Raw genomic sequence first — 17,633 nt, forward strand, 5'->3', positions numbered from 1 at the left:
AATTTTCACCACTTACTAACACTGCTAAAAATTCTACATTCACAGTTTACTGAAGTACTTTCATTTTACTATTCAGAAATGAATTTGAATATGTATCATGACCGTTTACTTTTTTTGCTATCTTTAAGAACCTAAGGCCACTAGTGCTTTTAGGTCTTTTATCGTGCAGTGAATACACAATTTAAAAAAATTCTCAAAAATTCATTTTCATCTGTATGTAAAATTATTTCTGATTTTTCTACACCTGATTAATCCCTCAGTTTGGGAAAGTATGTTCAGTTGATACTGTATTTTTTGTCCAATCATAATGTTCAGATACATTGACTTAAGTAGGGTACACAAAAGAGCAACCTAAATTCTGGAATGCAAATACTACCGTGCTACCTTAACCAAGACATTTCAAACTTGAAATCAGTCATGACACCTATGATGCATAGCCTTCTTACTATGTAACATATTACAATAAAGAATACTAGTCTGCACTCATTCCTTACCAAAAAAAATGAAAGATTACACCCCTACCCCAGCTGGCAGATTTTCATTTTTTTTTTTCATCTTACCATTTTTACTTAAGGAGTGAACAAAATCCAAATATATGATGTTTCAAATCAACACAGAAGTCAAACATGGTGATTCAGGAGGAATTATTGGATTGCCAACTCTATTTATAGTTAATCTGACTGAAAGAAACAGTTTAAGCACCAAATCATGAAAAATGATATTAAAGTCCATTCCACATTTTACAGCATGCCTTACATTACTTTAAGCATTTCCAGATTATGAAGGCAACACAACAAGATTCTTTAGATGGCAGTTAACTATCATTCTGAAATCTTTTTGACAATATATGTACTAGAATATATCTCTAAGTTGACTGTTTGTCTATTTCTCATGTATGCATTAAGTTAAATTATGTCCCCTTACATAATCATTTTACCTTTATTGTGCTTTTCATTGTCAGAAAATCAAAACAATTAATGACATTTGCATGGAAAATGAATAAACTATTTAATCTTGCTGATAAACAGTCATAATTACATTCTTTGTCAAAAAAAATGTCTTGTCAGTGTAAAGAAACCCCTATTGCTATCTCTTTTTCAGTCAAATATGAGGGCTAAATGAATAAGTAAGGACCCCTTAACCACTTGCTGGTTCCAAAAAAGCTCATACTGGTGTCATGTTACCACAAAACTACAAATTAAACCTAAAGAAAACTAGTAAAGCTGTACTTGTGTGGAAAAAAATAAGAAATTATGCAATTTATTTATTTCGGTGAAAATAATAGGATGTACAGGCAAATAAAATATGTCGCGTCTCAAATTCCAGTAGTTGCACATGTGTCAGACACTGCGAAAAGTTAAAGTGAGCATTTATAATTAAAAATGTATTGCAAGTTACATAAAAATAATGAAGTTCTACTTTCTAGGTAAATTTTTACTTTATTACCCACAGATCAGGCAAAATTTGCTGAATCAGCAATTTTCACTCCCAGGGGTGGAATTTAAGGGCTGTTTTTATCATAGTTGCCCTTAATCAACTTTTTATTGATAAACTTACAAATTGCATAGGTAAAAAAAAATCCTTCATTGATTTAGTGTAAACATGTATATCCCCCTTAAGGTGGCACGGTAGTATTTCCTGGCCCATAAGGGATAATGATAGCCTTTTTAGAATTTTCACCACTTACTAACACTGCTAAAAATTCTACATTCACAGTTTACTGAAGTACTTTCATTTTACTATTCAGAAATGAACTTGAATATGTATCATGACCGTTTACTTTTTTTGCTATCTTTAAGAACCTAAGGCCACTAGTGCTTTTAGGTCTTTTATCGTGCAGTGAATACACAATTTAAAAAAATTCTCAAAAATTCATTTTCATCTGTATGTAAAATTATTTCTGATTTTTCTACACCTGATTAATCCCTCAGTTTGGGAAAGTATGTTCAGTTGATACTGTATTTTTTGTCCAATCATAATGTTCAGATACATTGACTTAAGTAGGGTACACAAAAGAGCAACCTAAATTCTGGAATGCAAATACTACCGTGCTACCCGAAAAGCCATGCTTGTTTATATAAAATCTTGGTCCTTGAAACGCTTTACTTATCAATAATAGGTCGTTTTTATCAAACGCTTTGAAGATCTATACTATTCTAAACGAATAATCGGAACCGGACAGACTGAAAAATCCAGATTTTGAATTTTTGTTTTCATTTTTGTCAATAAAATGTTTAGGGTCGGCGTCGGAAACGGAGGTAGGGTCGGGAAACCGGAAACACACCATTTATTTATTTTGGCCTTAGCATTTTGTTCCTATACAATGAATTTTTAACTGGTAGAGGATTTTGTATTGCCATGCAATACTCTCAGAATATTTATTTCTTTTTAGCTCACCATGAGGCCCGAAGGGCCCTATGTGAGCTTATGCCATCACTTGGCATCCGTCGGCGTCTGTTGTCGACGTTAACTATTTCAAGAACATTCTCCTCTAAAACTATTGGGCCAAATAACTTCAAACTTTAACTGAATGTTCTTTAGGGCATTAAGTTTATATCTGTCTGTCTATCTGTCTGTGTCCGTCTGTCTGTCTGTTCGTCCATCTGTCCATTTGTCCTTCCCTAGGTCAGTCTGTTGGTCAGTCTGTCTGTCTGTCTGTCTGTCTGTTTGTCAGTCCGTGAGGCAAATCAGTTTTCCACACTTTTTTTCATCATGCTTGAAGATATTGACTTGATATTTGTTATATATTGTTTACACCATGACAAGTTATAAATCAAGTTAGCATTTTGTTCCTGTACAATGAATTTTTAACTGCGAGACTTTGTATTGCCATGCAATACTCTCAGAATATTTGTTTCTTTTTAGCTCACCATGAGGCCCTAAGGGCCCTATGTGAGCTTTTGCCATCACTTGCATCCGTCGGCGTCCGTTGTCGACATTAACTATTTCAAGAACATTCTCCTCTAAAACTATTGGGCCAAATAACTTCAAACTTTAACTAAATGTTCTTTAGGGCATTAAGTTTATATCTGTCTGTCTATCTGTCTGTGTCCGTCTGTCTGTTCGTCCGTCCGTCCATCCGTCCGTCCGTCAGTCTGTCTGTCTGTTTGTTTGTAGTCCGTGAGGCAAATCAGTTTTCCACACTTTTTTTCATCATGCTTGAAGATATTGACTTGATATTTGTTATATATTGTTAACACCATGACAAGTTATAAATCAAGTTAGCATTTTGTTCCTGTACAATGAATTTTTAACTGCGAGACTTTGTATTGCCATGCAATACTCTCAGAATATTTGTTTCTTTTTAGCTCACCATGAGGCCCGAAGGGCCCTATGTGAGCTTATGCCATCACTTGGCATCCGTCATCGTCCGTTGTCGACGTAAACTATTTCAAGAATCTTCTCCTCTATAACTATAACTGAATGTTCCTAAGGGCATTTAGTTTATAAATTTTATCCGAAGTTTTGATCCATCAACAAACATGGCCGCTATGGCTAAAAATAGAACACAGGGGTCAAATGCAGTTTTTGGCTTATATCTCAAAAACTAAAGCATTTACAGCAATCTGAATTGGGGTATAAATGATCAATAGGTCAAGATCTATCAGCCATGAAATTTTCAGACGAACAGAACAACCCATTGTGGGGTTGCTGCCACCAAATTAGTCATTTTAAGGAAATGTTGCAGTTTTTGGTTATTATCTTGAATATTATTAAAGATAGAGATAAACTATAAATAGCAATAATGTTCAGCAAAGTTAGATCTACAAAAAAGTTTATATGACCAAAATTGTTAATTGACCCCATAAAGACTTTTATGTTAAGTTTGTGAGTAAGAGCCCTGGTTTACACATCAATAACCCCTAGAAAAATGTGTTTAATCCTTATAATTCTTAAGCCAAATATTCACGATTTTTAATTAACATTTTTTTGTGTAATGGCTACTATATAAATTACCACCAAATGCACAGGTCGTAACTAAGGAGATGGCCGCAATATTGACTTTCTAAAATCCATAAATGTTCCATAAATGCAACAGAACCTAAACTGAAATAGCACTTACCTCAAAAACTTCATTTTAATGAGAAATAATTCAAATTTGAAGTGTACAAGTAGTGAAATAATCTTTCGCTTTTAAGTTTTCATTTGTATGACGTCGTGTTTTGCCATGATGTAAAATCGTTAAATCATTCATGAAATTTCACGGAATTTTATTTAAATCTTAATTTTATACATTTTAGAAGCTTTTTAATGCATTAGTTCTTTTTTGTTATATATGCATTAGAATAGAAACAAATTTTATGTATTTGTTTTTCAATCTCAATTGGCTGAAAATCCGGGGATCCCTGCATGCATGTGTATCGCGCATGAATAGATCACAGTGAAGGTTACGAAAGTAGTTTCGGAAACATGGTTTATCAAGTGTAAATCAAGGAAAAAAATCTAATTCACCAATCCAATTCAAGTATTTATAGATATACAAATCATATAAGAATTATTGTAACCTTTAAAGACAATTTTACACAATTTGTTCATCATGTTTGATTACATTTAAAAATCTTCTGCTTTGAAACAACTGGGCCGAATACTTCTAAACTAAATTGAATGTTCCTTAAGGTATCTAGTTTATAAATTTTATCTGAAGTTTTGATTCATCAACAAACATGGCTGCCATGGCTAAAAATAGAACATAGGGGTCAAATGCAGTTTTTGGCTTACATCTCAAATACTAAAGCATTTAGAGCAAATCTGACATGGGGTATAAATGTTCAATAGGTGAGATCTATCAGCCCTGAAATTTTCAGCCGAACCGAACAACCCATTGTTAGGTTGCTGCCACTAAATTGGTAATTAAGTCTCCCAAACGAAGTTTGGGAAGACTTATTGTTTTTGCTCAGTTCTTATTATTATTATTATTCTTCTTCCTCTTCCTCTTCCTCTTCCTCTTCCTCTTCCGCCGCTTTTAAATTTGAACTTGTCCGCACCCGTTCTCCAAAACCGCTTGTCAGATTAACTTAGGATTTCACAATATGTTAGACTAACATGTCTAGTGGTGCAATCAGGGTTTTGTTTGTGCAATGGGGTTTATAAAGGGGTACTTTGAGGGGCAAAAAGAAAAGAGGGTTTTACTATAGAACCCTATGGGATTTTATTTTTTAAAATTTTCAAATGATTATAAATTGAAAACCATTTGTGATAGACACAATCTTTTTAATTGAAAATGTTCTAAATGATAAAGCCCATTAAATGAAATACAGGGTTAGTCCCCAGGGGTCACCCCCACCCCCTGCCATTTAAGAAAGTTCTAATACCTTGTAAGTGGTCAAGATCCCCACCCCTAAACCATATATATTCTGGTTTGTCATGCTAAGATGGTTTGAATGATATACAGGGTTAGTCCCCAGGGGTCATCCCGACCCCCTGCCATTTGAGAAAGTTCTAATATCTTGTAAATGGTCGAGATCCCCACCCCTAAACCATATATATTCTGGTTTGTCATGATAAAGCATATCAAATGAAATACAGGGTTAGTCCCCAGGGGTCACCCCCACCCCCTGCCATTTAAGAAAGTTCTAATATCTTGTAAGTGGTCAAGATCCCCACCCCTAAACCATATATATTCTGGTTTGTCATGCTAAGATGGTTTGAATGATATACAGGGTTAGTCCCCAGGGGTCATCCATTTGAGAAAGTTCTAATATCTTGTAAATGGTCGAGATCCCCACCCCTAAACCATATATATTCTGTTTTGTCATGATAAAGCACATCAAATGTTATACAGGGTTAGTCCCCAGGGGTCACCCCCCACCCCCTGCCATTTAAGAAAGTTCTAATATCTTCATAGTGGTCAAGATCCCCACCCCTAAACCATATATATTCTGGTTTGTCATGCTAAGATGGTTTGAATGATATACAGGGTTAGTCCCCAGGGGTCATCCTGACCCCCTGCCATTTGAGAAAGTTCTAATATCTTGTAAATGGTCGAGATCCCCACCCCTAAACCATATATGTTCTGGTTTGTCATGATAAAGCACATCAAATGAAATACAGGGTTAGTCCCCAGGGGTCACCCCCACCCCCTGCCATTTAAGAAAGTTCTTATATCTTGTAAGTGGTCAAGATCCCCACCCCTAAACCATATATATTCTGGTTTGTTATGCTAAGATGGTTTGAATGATATACAGGGTTAGTCCCCAGGGGTCATCCCGACCCCCTGCCATTTGAGAAAGTTCTAATATCTTGTAAATGGTCGAGATCCCCACCCCTAAACCATATATATTCTGGTTTGTCATGATAAAGCACATCAAATGAAATACAGGGTTAGTCCCTAGGGGTCACCCCTGCCATTTAAGAAAGTTCTAATATCTTCTAAGTGGTCGAGATCCCCACCCCTAAACCATATATATTCTGGTTTGTCATGCGAAGATGGTTTGAATGATATACAGGGTTAGTCCCCAGGGGTCATCCTGACCCCCTGCAATTTGAGAAAGTTCTAATATCTTGTAAATGGTTGAGATCTCCACCCCTAAACCATATATATTCCTGTTCATCATGTAATGAACATTTGAATGACGTATAGGGCCAGTCCCCAGGGGTTCCTCCCCACCCCCAATGTTCTAGTATCTTGTAAATGGTCGAGATCCTCACCCCTAAACCATATATATTCTGGTTTGTCATGCCAAGATGATTTGAATGATATACAAGGTTAGTCCCCAGGCATCACTAATGCATATAACTTTACTGGACCAAACCAATTTTCACTGGACGTTGCCCAATGTCAGGCGACCCTGGGAATTACGAATTATGGGAGCTTTGTTTGGGAGACTTCGTAACAGCATCCTGTTACAATCATTTCTTGTTTAAAGGAAATTTTGCAGTTTTTAGTGATTATCTTGAATATTATTGAAGATATTAGATAAAAAAAAGGTTCGGCGAAATAAGATCTACAAAAAAGTTTATATGACCAAAATTGTCAATTGACCTTTTTTACGGAGTTATTGCCCTTTAAAGACAATTTTTCACACTTTGTTCATCTAGTTTGCTTGCCTTTCTTTAAAAAATCTTCTGCTTTAAAACTGCTGAATTTTTTTTTAGCCAAACTAGAGCTGAATGAGTTTCAGAGTATCTAGTATAAATTTTGTATTTTATTTCCTTGCATGCCAAGAAACATAGCCAGTATGGCTATAATGGAACATAGGGGTAAATTTTTTTTTTTGCTTTTCAAGAAAATATGGCAGATACAAAGAACATTTAAATGGCATTTTTAAGCCACTCATTAATAAATATTGAAAAGCAAAAATAATCATTGATGAAAGATTTTCAGCAAAATGTTACAGGTGAGCGATTTGGGCTCTTGAGAGCCTCTTGTTTTAAGATATAAATGAGAGAGCTATTTTTTTAAAGTTATTTATTATTGACTTGGATTTCAGGATTTTATATGCAGAATAGCTTTGACAGGCTCAGCTAATTCTAAATGGTCTGAAATTTTTTAGAGTAATTTTGACCACTTAACACCTAGATAAATGTAAGATGAGGAGATGTGGTATGATTGCCAAATGAAGTAGAATTAATTTAAGGACACCACATGTTGTCATTGTATAGCCTTCCATAATGCAGAGCAAAACATATACTGTATAGTCAGCTATAAAAGGACTGATTTATTACAAAACAATAAAAGAAAAACAAATTTGACAGACATAAACCAACAGCAACCATTGAGTTACAGGCATCTGACTTTGAACAGGCACATATATATACATGGTTTTACTCATTGTTGAAGGCCTTCAGTGACCTTTAATTTCTGTGTCATTTGGTCTCTTGTGGAGAGTTGTCTCATTGGCAATCATACCACATCTTCTTATTTTTGTACATGTACATATATATAGAATTAAGCAGGGTTAAACAGATACAGTTCAGTTTACACCACTATAGAATTATTTTTCCACAGTTGTGAATAATAAGTTAAACTCAGATCTTTAAAATATTATGAAATTTTATGATTGAAAGATAGCAAAATTCCTATTTTTCAACAAATAGTTTCAAATTTGCATATTTTGCAACATATTTCTTTTAATAGGAAATACTGTGCACCATGGCTTCCAAAACGATCATATATTCCGGACTTGAAAATATTTCCTTGAAAAATGTCCGGCTGTCATCAGAAAATTTTGGAAGCCCTGGTCTGTCAGAAACAATTCACCTGAACTTGACTCATTAGATCAGTATTCAAGCTTAGAGTTGTGTGATTTAGTCCTTTTTTTGTCGAGCCTGCCACTTCTGTTGAAGAAAGCCATACACATGGATAGTCTGACAGGTTTTATTTGACCTTGACCTCATTTTCACAATTCATTGCTCAGTGATAAGTTTTTGTGTTTTGGTCTGTTTTTTTTCTTAAACTGTAAGCAATAGGTCAACTATATTTGATGTATGGAAATTTTTTATGATAAACATATCAGTCTCGCAGGTTTTATTTGACTTTGACCTCATTTTCATGGTTCATTGCTCAGTGTTAAGTTTTTGTGTTTTGGTCTGTTTTTCTTAAACTATAAGAAATAGGTCAACTATATTTGTTGTACGGAAGGATTGTACCTGTCTTGCAGGTATCATCTGACCTGGACCTCATTTTCATGGTTCATTGGTCAATGCCTATAGTTTTCTTGGTTAAGTCTGTTTCTTAGAAACTATAGCAATAGGTCAACTATATTTGGTGAATTAAATGATTGTAAAGTGTACATGTATTTCTTATTATTGGTTAATCTGACCTTGGCCTCATTTTCTTGGATCATGTTAAGTTCATATGAAACTTGTAGTAAAGCTTTATGTTTAGGACTATCAACATAAAATCAATGGTTAATAAAGAAGGCGAGACATTTCAGCGTGTGCACTCTTTTTCAGATGTTATAAGTGGTGTATGAAATGATTGTAAGGGGTGCATGTCAGTTTGGCAGGTTTCATCTGACCTTGACCTCTTTTTCATGGTTCAGTATTCAATGTTAAGGTTTTGTGTCTTTGTCAGTTTTCAAATACTATAAGCAGTAGCTTAACTATATTTGGTGTATGGAATGGTTGTAAGGCTTACATGACTGTCTGGTAGGTATCATTTGACTTTGACCTCACCTTCATGGTTAATTGGTCAATTGTTCAGTTTTTGTGTTTTGGTCTGTTTTTAAAATACTTAAAGCAGTAGGTCAACTATATTTGATGTATAGAATGATTGTAAGATGTACATATAAAAAAGAGGATGTGGTATGATTGCCAATGAGTCAACTCTTCACAAGAGACCAAATGACACAGAGTCAGAAATTAACAGCTATAGGTCACAGAACAGCCTTCAACAATGAGCAAAGCCCATACCGCATAGTCAGATATAAAAAGCCCCAAAATCACAATGAAATTTGTAAAACAAATCAAATGAGAAAACTTACAGCCTAATTAATGTACAAAAAAATGAACGAAAAACAAATATGTAACACAGCAACAAACGACAACCACTAAATTACTGGTTCCTGACATGGGACAGGCACATACATACAGAATGTGGCAGGGTTAAACATGTTAGCGGGATCCCAGCCCTCATAAATTCATATATTTTAGAAATTCTCCTCAAGAAATCCTTTATATTAGAAATGTTATTAACATCAACAATATTAAATATTGTACTTAACTGTATTTGATTTCTGCTTGGTACATTAATATTTTAATTCCTTTATTGCTATAAAATATGTTTTTTCTCATGGCAGCTCTAATATGAAAATGTATTTTTCTTTGAAGTTCATTATCTTCTTCATTTCTAAACACTTAATTGTTATGTACACCTCTTTTTCTATAGCCATTATTATTATAGCTGGTCAGTGGTCATAAACCTATGAAAATGAGTCAATTATTTAAACACAGAGCACTACCCACAGGTTCTTATCCTGTGTATTTGATGAATAATTTTAAAACTAATTTTCATCAAAACTCATTAACAGGGCAAGATATGGAAATTTATTTTTCTTCTGTGGTTTTAGAATATTAAGAAGTAACAAAATGAAAATGATATTTTGATAAACATGTTGTTGTCTTAAATGTATTGTGCTCTCATAAACCATCAGATTGTACTGCAATAAAAAAAACATGAATCAATATCAGGGAACTTGAAGTAATTGAAAACTCAGTTCAAAACCCAAACTGCACTCTAACTTTACTTTGCCTCAACCAAGTGTTGTGAAACTCATACACAATGCTTATTAACACCAAACACTGATCATGTTTGGGTGTCGTCACTTTCAGCATTCTCATATTATGTTACTTTATTAATAAAAAAAATTGATAAATTTGAGATATATTTACAAGCAGGGACATCTGTGTTTCATTGACACATATTCTTGTTTTATGTATTACACATTTTAGTGTATTAAAAGTAATTATACTGCTTCCACCTTTCAAAATTCTAACAAAGCTCTACCTCTTTAATGGATAAATAAATGATACTAGTCAAGAACTCAACAGATATTTTTTTTCAGGTTCTCTGGTCATTTGTACTTGTTGGCCACACACATGAAGATATTGATCCTGCTTTCAGCTAATATCAGAAAAATTAAGAACAAAGGATGCTGAAACTGTGCAGTCACTGTTACGGATTATTCCAGATGTTTCAAAAGTGAAATTATAATACAATATATGTTACTGGTTAATTCCTATGATTAGTAATTTTAAACAACACACAGAGACTTTGCATTATTGTTTTACAAGAGAGACACCAAAAGATGCAGTCAACATTTATCATTTTTATCAAAATACACCCAGGACAAACTATGGGTACACTTAGCTTGAAATATGGTGCTTTCTTACCAAAATTGTCTGGATGTAAAAGAAATGAAGAACCAAAATTCATGTCAACAATCAGGAGATACCAGAAGAACTAGTATAAATGGTTAAAGATGAAAGAATGCAGAATAAGGTACTGTCATATTCAGTCTTAATAAGAGTCCTGCTGCCTTATATATATATATGCATTTTTTTATGCCCCGTCATAGCAGAGGGGGCATTAAGTTTTACCCTTGTACATCTGTATGTAATTAGATATAAGAAGATGTGGTATGAGTGCCAATGAGACAACTCTCCATCACAATTTGTAAAAGAAAAACCATTATAGGTCAAAGTACTGTCTTCAACACGGAGCCTTGGCTCACACCGAACAGTAAGCTATAAAGGGCCCCAAAAATGACTAGTGTAAAACCATTCATCAGGAAAACCAATGGTCTAATCTATATAAAAAAATTCGTAAGTGTTCCGCGGAACCCAGTGTCTCGCCTACTTTTGCTGTTAATCGCAGGCTCAACAAAAATGAGATGAGGAAAAATTTTAATACAAATATTCCTCTCGATACAATTTTTTTATTGTAAGAAGCTTCTGTCCAAGTTTGGTAAAAAATCCAGGAGAGTTTATGAATCTAATAAATGTTTAAAAAAATTTAACTGCAGACTGTATGTAATGTTAACTGGAAGAAAAACTAAGTCCATTTATAAGTAAAATATGGATAAACAAGTACAAAATTTTAATAAAAATTTCCTTCTAGATACTAGCTTTTGATCATAAACAAACTTCTGTCCATGTTTGATACAAATCCAGGATAGTTTAAGAAAGTTATTAAAATTTTAAAAACTTTAACCACAGAGTGAATGTAATGTTTCCTGGCTGAAAAACTAAGTCCATTTATAAGTAAAATACGGAAAAACAGGATTTTTTTTTTACAAAATTTACTTCTTGATACTATCTTATGATCATAAACAAGCTTCTGTCCAAGTTTGGTAGAAATCCAGGATAGTTTGAGAAAGTTATTAAAATTTTAAAAACTTTAACCACAGAGAGAATGTAATGTTTCCTGGCAGAAGAACTAAGTCCATTTATAAGTAAAAATTAACGTGGATGTGTATTTATACATCCCACTTTAAAAAAATACAAATTTAGTTATGTTTTAATTTGCTGATGACAAAATCGTTATTTGTGCTAATGTAAACTATATTCAAAGATCTAATTACAACATTTGTAAGATAACCTTTACTAATAAGTTTGTTTAAAGGTTTGATGAGGTTACATATAATATTACTGTAAAATTTAGGATGTGAAATACCGTTTTTTATAAGTTTTCTATAAGTACAGCCAAATTTACTAATCAAATCTTTGTATCTATGAAAGAATTTAGTAAAAGTTTTAAGTAATTTATGGTAACCAAATCCCTGACTTAATAATTTACCAGTGTAAGTCCGTACGTCCCATTAATTGGTTTCTGTTCTCTAACTTTAGTTTGCCTCAACCAAATGTTATGAAACTTATACATTGCTTATTACCACAAACCACAAATCAAATTTGAATTTTGGTAGCGTCACTTTTACCATTCTAGATCTAGAGTTATGCCTCTTTACAAATGGAAAAATTGCTGATTTTTTTTGTGTTTGTTCTCTAACTTTAGTTTGCCTGAACCAAATATTATGAAACTTATACACAATGCTTATATTATTACCACAAAACACAGATCAAGTTTGAATGTTGGTGGCCTCACTTTTACTGTTCTAGAGTAATGCTCCTTTACAAATAGAAAAATTGCCAAATTTTTATACGCCAGTTTACGGGACGTATTATGGTATACCATTGTCCGTCAGTCCGTCTGGCCGTCCGTCCGTCTGTCTGTCTGTCCGTCTGTCGTCAACATGTCTGACAATCAAAAACGCTTGAACCAATTAAAATGAAACTTTGGTGAATTAGTTATATCTATTGACATGAGCTCCCTTACATTTTTTATAAATTTTAGATTTTAAGTTTCCAAGTTTTGGTTTTTTTTTCATTAAAAAAGGGGGAATTTCCAGTTTTCAGACAATGACTCAAAATGCTTTCAGCAGTTTTCATGAAACTTTAGTGAATTGTTTATATCTATTGACCTAAAGTCCCTTTTTAGCTCACCTGGCCGGAAAGGCCAAGTGAGCTTTTCTCATCACTTGGCGTCCGTCGTCGTCGTCCTACGTCGTCGTTAACTTTTTACATTTTGAACTTCTTCTAGAGAACCACTGAATGGAATGAAACCAAACATGGCATGAATGTTCCTTATGAGGTGCTGACCAAGTGTTGTTACTTTGAAGCCGATCCATCATCCAAGATGGCCGCCAGCGGGGGATTTAGTTTAACATAGGACCCTATGGGAAATACATACAAATGTCTTCTTTTAGAGAACCACTGAATGGAATAAAACCAAACATGGCATGAATGTTCCTTATGAAGTGCTGACCAAGTGTTGTTACTTTGAAGCCGATTCCATCATTCAAGATGGCCGCCAGCGGGGGACTTAGTTTAACATAGGACCCTATGGGAAATACAAATGTCTTCTTTTAGAGAACCACGAAATGGAATGAAACCAAACATGGCATGAATGTTCCTTATGAGGTGCTGACCAAGTGTTGTTACTTTAAAGCCGATCTATAATCCAAGATGGCCGCCAGCGGGGGACTTAGTTTAACATAGGACCCTATGGGAAATATTTACAAATGTCATTTTTTAAAAAACCACTAAATGGAATGAAACCAAACATGGCAGGAATGTTCCTTATGAAGTGCTGACCAAGTGTTGTTACTATGAAGCCGATCCATCATCCAAGATGGCCGCCAGCGGGGGACTTAGTTTAACATAGGACCCCATGGGAAATACATACGAATGTCGTCTTTTAGAGAACCATTGAATGGAATGAAACCAAACATGGCATGAATGTTCCTTATGAAGTGCTGACCAAGTGTTGTTACTATGAAGCCGATCCATCATCCAAGATGGCCACCAGCTTGGGACAGTGTTTAACAAAGGACCCCGGGACAATACATACAAATATCTTCTTTTAGAGAACCACTGAATGGATTGAAACCAAACATGGCATGAATGTCCCTTATGAGGTGCTGACTAAGTGTTGTTACTTTGAAGCTGATCCTTCATCCACGATGGCCGCCAGCGAGGGACATCCTTTAACATAAGACCCTATTGGAAATACATACAAATGCTTCTTCTAGAGGTGCACTGAATGGAATGAAACCAAACATGGCATAAATGTTTCTTACGAGGTGCTGATGAAGTGTTGCTACTTTGTTGCTGATTTACTGTTCAAGATGGCCACCAGGATTTTTTATTACATTACATTATATTTAACCAAATTTTGCCTCACTCATTATTAGGGTATCTGCTATGATTTTAATCTATTTTAACATGATTTCCAAAACCAAAGTAGAATCAGGTGAGCGACACAGGCTCTTGAGAGCCTCTAGTTAATTTTTATCAAATTTAGATTTTAAGTTTTGGAGTTATGTGATTTTATTCATAAAAAGGGGGGATTTTCCTGTTTTCGGACAATGCTTTGAGCAGTTATCATGAAACTTTGGTTAATGCTTGGATCTATTAAGATAACCTCCCTTTAGTTTTTCATGAATTTCTGATATGACATTCAGGAGTTATTGAACTTTATTCTTTGAAAAAGTGATGGGCATATCATGCACTCATGGTGCAGCTGTTTATTCATTTTAGTTCACTATAAACTTAAGTTTGCTTAATTAAATGTTCAAAAACTTATACACAATGCTTATTACCACAAAACTCAGATCAAGTACTCATTTGGGTACTGTGTGTCACTTTTACCATTCTTGATTTATGACCCTTTAAAATGTTATATGCAAGCGGGGGCATCATCTGTGTCCCATGGACACATTCCCCATTTATTTATTCACAGAATTTTGAAAGGAATAAATAATCCATGATTTTCACATAGATAAAACATATTGTTACAAGAATTTATACCTGTTTATTACAGATGAAATGCAACTCAACAACACAAAAAATAAATAAACAGCATAGATGCAGTTTTGACCTATACTTGTATAAAAATAAGGAGATGGTGCATGATTGCCAATGAGACAACTATCCACCAAAGTTTGAATAAAGTGGATGTAAGCAGTTATAGGTAACTGTACAGCCTTCTACAATGAGAAAAACCCATACTGTATAGTCGGCTATAAAAGGCCATGAGAAGTCTAACGGCCTAATTTATAACAAAACAAGTATCGAAAATCAAATATATAACATACATATAAAACCAACGACTTCCATGGAAATACTGGCTCCTGACTTGGGACAGGCACATAAAGAATGGGGCAGGTTAAACAAGTTGTTGAGTGCCCAACCCTACCCTAGCCTGGGACAGTGGTGTTACAGCACAACATAAGAACAAACTATTAAAATCAGTTGAAGAGGTTTCATCATATTTTTATAGGTCAACCGTCTTGAAATGATTAACAAGTGATTGTAGAATTTAATAAACATCTCAATTGTCAATTGAAAAGCCAAAAACAAACAAACAACTACTATCAACATCAAATTCCCTAAAAACAAAAGCTTTAAGATAAAAATTAGGTGACAGGAAAAGTCTTGACTATGGATAGGCACATGGACTTGCAGTCGTTTCTGAAAACTCAATATTGCTCCCCTTTTAAATCTTGATCAGTATTTGTAAAATGAAAAAAAAGTTACATAGAAGAATGCAGGTTGCCAGTAACATTCAATTGGAGAAAGGGAAAAGATTACTCAACTCTACACTGAAATAATTTTGAAAACTATTAATGGCTATACTATCTTTATTGTAAAAAAATGTTGGAAAAGTTATGATCATTTTGATTGTGTGAAACGTCACACAAGGCAATCAAAATGTTCAGAGGGGGAAATGAAGTTTTGTTATAAATGTCAAGTGTGATAGTCTCAACCTATCAACATGATCAAAATTGTTGACTTCACTATTAATATTTACATTTAGCATGAACAGTGGAATAGAATGTTTTTTTTTTATCTTTTATTAAATGTTATTTTACTTTGCTCTTATAGGCAGGATTGAAAGGAAGAAAGAACTAGTCATCAGTAAAGAAACAGATCAATTTATATAACATGTAATAATTCCATCTGAATATAACAAACATTGCACATGTTATGAAGATTTATTCACATGTCTACTCTGATTTATAGTTATGTATTTGTAATATTATATAGTACATGTATTTTATTTTAGAACAATATTTTTTTTTTTTTTTGCTGTGGAGAACATCAAAGAAATTTAGAAAAATACAATTAAAGATAGTTTCTTCCATTTTTTCTGTGACAAAAAAAAATTGTGCAAATTAGGAAAATGAAATCAGGCTATATTATTAAATATTTTTGAGTTTTGGTTTTTTTTTACATCCTATTTTAAAATTTCATTGGCATTTGAAGTAATGAGTTGAAACCAGTTTTTATTAAAATATTTTGTTTTCAAGATGTACAAACAGTACAGTAGGTTAAGTCTTTGGTGTACATTAGTTTACTATGATGTTAAGGTCAAATAAACTTGAAACTTTGTACATTTTACAAGTGTTCATTATGAAGTCATTTTTTAAAAATAATTACAAATAACTGAACATGGAAATGTGATTGTTGGAGCAGGGTATAATGTGTTATGGATACAAATCTCAATCCCATAGAGCACCGTCCTCCTCACTGGCCTCTCAGTATGGTATATTGACTTTGAAAATTTCCTTAGTTTACACTGTAAGGTTTGTGATAAGTTCAGTTTAAGGAGAACCACTAATAGTATGTCAGGGATATTTTATAAATATCTAAATTCTGTGTTGTAAAATCTTATAGATTTTGTTTTTTCAGGATTTTTCCCAATATGTTTAAGAAATCTGTAGTATAATTTTTGCTTGTAGATTTTATTTTGGGATTTTTCCCGAAATTGGTAAAAAAATCTATGCAGCAAGTGTGTGCTTGATAATAGATTTATATTTTCGGGATTTTTCCCGAAATGTGAAAAGAAATTATTAGTCATGAGTTCTAGCATATACTTTGGGTTTTCAGGATAAATCCTGAAATATTTGAAGACATCTGTGTTATACATTTTGCACTTAGTTTATTTTTGTCGGGATTTTTCCCGAAATGTGTTTCAGATCTATTTGTCAAAACGCTTTGCCAACATATATGTTATAAATAATAATGTTGAAAATAATTTCGGGACATTTCCCGAATAAAGTTGTCAAATACATCTTTACCACAAATATTTTAAAACTTTCATATATTTTGGGAAATTTCCCAAAAATTAAATGTAAGTTTTATCAATTATATGAATAAAATCATGGAATATTGTAAAAATTGTGTGTTTCTTTATGAAATCTGCATTCATTTATGGTAAACATTGAAAAATATTATAAAAAGGAATAAAATGGATTTTACTCTTTTAAAATAGAGTCAGTTGAAGGTAATTTTAAACTAAGTTTAGATGGAGCTACAGATAAGACGAACCTGTAGATGCAACAAACTATCAGTTGACATGCAGTATTCCTCAATTATCGATTTATTTAATATAAACTGTCCTTTCAAATATTAACTCTCGTTTTGCGTTTAAAATAAGCATGAAATCAAATGAATGTAGATGTAAGTATATTTATTATTATATAATGTTTAATCATTAGCACTCATTTTGTAAATTCAAAAAGTTAGCACATATAATTAGTAAAAAAAATGTTCTTATGAAGCTAACAGTCAATAAAGATTTCTTTCGTTTTTGTAAGAGTTATAAAGGATGAATAAGTTCACTTTATCGA

At 33.4% G+C, this 17,633-nt stretch overlaps 1 long non-coding RNA gene across 1 annotated transcript in view; it reads left to right on the forward strand.

Annotated features, from left to right (window-relative positions):
• The window catches only part of LOC127706451 (uncharacterized), a 30,373-nt gene extending 13,197 nt beyond the window's left edge, over window positions 1-17,176 (forward strand). Inside the window, exons 3-4 of the long non-coding RNA XR_007984460.1 lie at window positions 10,506-10,942; window positions 15,886-17,176. This is a non-coding gene — a long non-coding RNA (uncharacterized LOC127706451). The remainder of the gene's footprint in view (window positions 1-10,505; window positions 10,943-15,885) is intronic.
• Window positions 17,177-17,633: the final 457 nt, after the last annotated feature.

This window comes from Mytilus californianus, unplaced genomic scaffold (genome assembly GCF_021869535.1).
Source record: "Mytilus californianus isolate M0D057914Y unplaced genomic scaffold, xbMytCali1.0.p SCAF_6, whole genome shotgun sequence".
NCBI classification, from domain to species: Eukaryota; Metazoa; Mollusca; class Bivalvia; order Mytilida; family Mytilidae; genus Mytilus; species Mytilus californianus.